Raw genomic sequence first — 4,405 nt, forward strand, 5'->3', positions numbered from 1 at the left:
GATTTTCTTTTCTTTGATCAATCAATATTATTTAATTGTTCCGAGCTGTCTTTGTACAATGATCAAATATCCTTGAATAAAGATCAACAACTATTTAAATCATTAAGATTTATGTTAAAAAATTAACTTAGAAGAAAAAGAGTATATAAAAAGAAATATATTTCCAGTCATCAATGTTGTAGCGTGCAACTAAAGTGAAATTGTATAAAACGTTTGTTAAGACAAAAAGTGGCATATGCGGCAGAAACATAGATCCCTGGATCCTTGCAATAACTCGTTGAAAATTTTCGAGAGAGAAATTTTCCGGAAAATATATGAACCAGTGGTGGAGAGGCGTGAATATATAATCCTGAATAACCGTGAGTAATATGTGCTTTACAGATCATGCAACAGTTCGATTTACACTAGCCAGAAGAATTGAATGATTGGGCCTCATAACAAAGATGGAGGATGGCTGAATCACAGAAAAGATTTTGCGTGAGACATTCTACGGCGTCAGAAACAGAGGACGACCTCGAAGACGTTGGATCCAGGATATAGAGAAGTACTTGACAGTACTTAGTATGACAAATCGGAGAACTATTTGTACCGATATGGTCGGTTATCTTTTCAGATCTTATAGATCTTTGGCCCCCTGAACCAGCTTTCTCCACGCCAGCCTATCTTGAGCTCCTGCGAACCAGTTCTTTTGATATATACATATATAACCTCAATTAAACTCCAAGAACTGAGTTTCTTTGTTTTTATAAGTAGAGATAGCCTAATAGAGTATAATTAACACAATCGGTAGCTATTCGTAATGTTCATTCTTAATATTATATTTATTTATTTTTTGGTTCAGATAAAATGGCTATATTACAAGATTTTTGTGGTTATACTGAAATTCCAAAGTTTCAACTGGGAAATGGTTGCTACCGATTCAATCTCGATGGAAACGGTTAAAAGTATTCCATTTTTTAAAAGAAAGTTTCTGAAGTAATATTAAAAATAAAATTTAAGACGGAATTATGAATAAAAGGACGGGAAAATAAAACTTTAAGATAGAAGTTTAAAAAAAGTTTGTTAACTGGTGTACCTTTAGAGGGAAGAGTTATTGTAATTAGTAGGACTATCTGCAGAGTATAACTTAGACTGTGAAGTGACGTATCACGAAGGGCGAAGTTGAAGGACGGAACTTTGTGATTAGCCGACAACTTCGTTTAACACTTAAAATACTTTAAACTTAATTCTGCCGCTGGTCGTTTAGTTCCGTATTCTTTAAATTATAGAAATCATATTTTTGGCCTGTTAAATACCCACCCTGCCTAAAACATAAATTAGTTTGAGAGGTAAACAATTTATTGGAAAATATTATAGATTGCACTCATGCCCTTTTTATAAATAAAAAAAAAAAATCAAATTTTACCGTTACCTTCATTTTTTCTTTTTCTGGTATTTTTTTCTGTTTTTCTTCAAACCCCTTGTAGTATGGCTAATACGTTATAATTCAAATGAAAAAATAAACAGACACGTATAATTCCTTATTCTATTCAATAACTTCCGAAAATTGTTGCTATGATCGAAAATTTGTTGACGCACAATAATGTGTTATATACTCAGCGTCAACACCGCGACTGATTTGCATTTGTTTACGCTTTAAAGGTGGACATCCGACTCAAAGATTTATTTAAGTAGCGTGTTTTATTGTTTAATAATTTCATTGTAATAACCCATCTTCCTCTACGCCCAATATTTTTAGGAGCAGTGAATTTATCAGATGTTTAAGGATGTTTTAATGGATGTGAATAAAATAATACCAAATATTATTATTTAAACTAATATGATTCATTATTTAGAAACTCAAATTAAACATTTTTTTTTTATTGTTGAACTTTACCTTCAACAATAAAAAAAAAAATGTAGTTTACTTAGACGTTTTATTCCGAACCCTTTCAAATATTTAATTAACAGTTTAGGTATTTGATCTTAAGAGAAACGAACATAATTAAGAAGCTAAACTGGCAGATGAAGCAAAAATTGCGGGTCTTATGATGACCAGAGGCTTGACAGAGAAGTAGGGAATAGTACGAGGCAATCACTAGTTGCCAGTTTAGTCAATTTAGATTACAGTATCGAACATTCATATTTACCTCCACATATTCTTAGTCGCAATGTACGTGGTCTTTTTGTCTTCACTTTTGCATTGATGTAGAGTAGAGCAGCCCTCCTGTATTTGATCAAATATTATTATTCATCTCCTTTTGGTTAGAATCCTGTTATCTCTTGATAATTTATAAAAACTTGGCTGGTTTTAGAAAGTAACCATAAAAAATGGTAATATACAAATTCTTTTAGCCAGAGAGTTAGAAAATATCTAACTTGATATATTACATCTTTAAAACAATGAAGCAAATGCTTACTTTAACCGTTACGTTTATGTCTGTTATGATTTATTACGTAAGAGAATTATTATATTATATTAGTAAAAGAATTATTTTACATGCATTTTCGTTAATGATAAAAACATTTTCTGAATAATATGTCAGACTTTATAAATCACAGTTCTTAGATAACACACTCAATCACGATCAAAACTGGTGCTTTTATTTTGAAAAATAGTAGTTCTCACTTTTTTTTATATTATCTTCCATGAAGATTTCCGACAAAAAGTGGGAAAAGCGAAGTTATCTACGGGTAACCAACCTATTCTAGAGTCAAGTTTTCTATTCCGTGGAACCAGTACGAAATAAAAGTCAAACTCCCAGACTGGACTCGAACCGGCTCCGCTACAATCATGAGCAAGTCAAATTTGACACTCTAACTCCTTACAACGGCTACAAACTGCCTGTAGTTCTTATACATACTTAAACGAAACTAGGTTAGTAATAAAGAAAACTCAATAACTATAAAATGCTGCGGAGTTTTAAAGGTATAAAGTGTTCCATTTTGTATATCCATTAAAAATTTCTCACCCAATGTTCGTAAATATAAAGAGGAGTTTAAAAGATCTGCATAACTTACGGAGTTGCATTATTCATTCGGTCGGCAAGGAGGAGTACATTAATATTTTCTCATCTAAGAAAGGTTATAAAGGCAAACTCCATTCAATGGATCTACTTTAAAATTTAGGGAACAACTTTATAATCTTATCAGAGACGGAGAGAAAAACGACTAATTGTTAGGTTTTTTTATTCAGCAAACTTCAGGAAAAGCCTACCATAGAAGTTCTTCATTCCGGCTAACTTTGGCAACTTATTCAAACGATTCCAGTCACACGTTTGTACTGTGCGCGCTACACCAGAAGTACAAACTTGCGGTCCATCATGAATCTAAAATAATCTAACAATAAAAATGAGATATCATGTAACGCTCAGTTAGGTAGTATAGGAATAAAATAGTGTAAAATAAGAAAGATTAATCTGATATTAGAAGTATCCCATACAGTACTATGTTGTTTGAAGTTACCTTTTTAGTAATTGCTTGAATATTGTAGTAGAAAATATGCTAGTACAAACTTTATTTATTGACAAAGTTCAGTCTATTTATACAAGGACAAGTCAATTATGATCCGTAATATAGTTATAAAATTCAGTCCAAAGGTGATTACTTCGCCAATAATTACTCGTCTGTCTAAGAGCACCATTTCACGTGAACGCTAAATATTATCTTCATTTTTGGTGGTAAACGGTCAACTGGCCCCTTCACTGTGTGTAACACTTGTATTAATACAGGGTATTTCAAAACGAATGAAACGATCACATCTGTATTTTTTCGTTAATTTTTTTCATTTTATATAATATATAAAGATTATTATATGCTTACGATAAATCAAGCTGTTACGATTCAATTAATTTTATTCGGAAAATTTTCACTTTTAATAAAAATTATAATTGGAGTTAAAATAATCCAGATAAAACTTTTGGCTGTTTAATAAAATATATTGAGAATCTTATATAATCCATTTTTTCACAAAGAAAAATTAATTAGTAATTATGTCAGTAAACAAAACGCTGTTTCGGAAGAATTCTATAAATATTTAAAAAAAATATTTGCATGTGCACTGAATACTTGCTAAATAAATAACCAAATGTCTGTTAGTGCCTTTTAATTCTGTAATTTTGAGTTTGTACTTTCATATTATATGAATTCTGAAAGGAGTGAAAAATCCTGATGGGGATTAAAATTAGTGTCTGGGTCCGTAATAGAAAAGTTCTAATGTACTAAATTTGTTCCTTGTAACCCGTAATAAAAATAATATCATCCATTAAGAAAGGATTACGTTATAGAGGGGTATCCGCTACACGAAGGTTCACTGTATATAAGTAAAGTAACGGAAACATATGCTAATCATTGCACGCGATATAAATATTTGTCTGTACATATGATCTTTGTTTTTTATTTTATTTTATTTTTCAAACCTCTTTAT

This window comes from Halyomorpha halys, unplaced genomic scaffold (assembly GCF_000696795.3).
Source record: "Halyomorpha halys isolate HHAL.00 unplaced genomic scaffold, Hhal_1.1 Scaffold1775.1, whole genome shotgun sequence".
NCBI classification, from domain to species: Eukaryota; Metazoa; Arthropoda; class Insecta; order Hemiptera; family Pentatomidae; genus Halyomorpha; species Halyomorpha halys.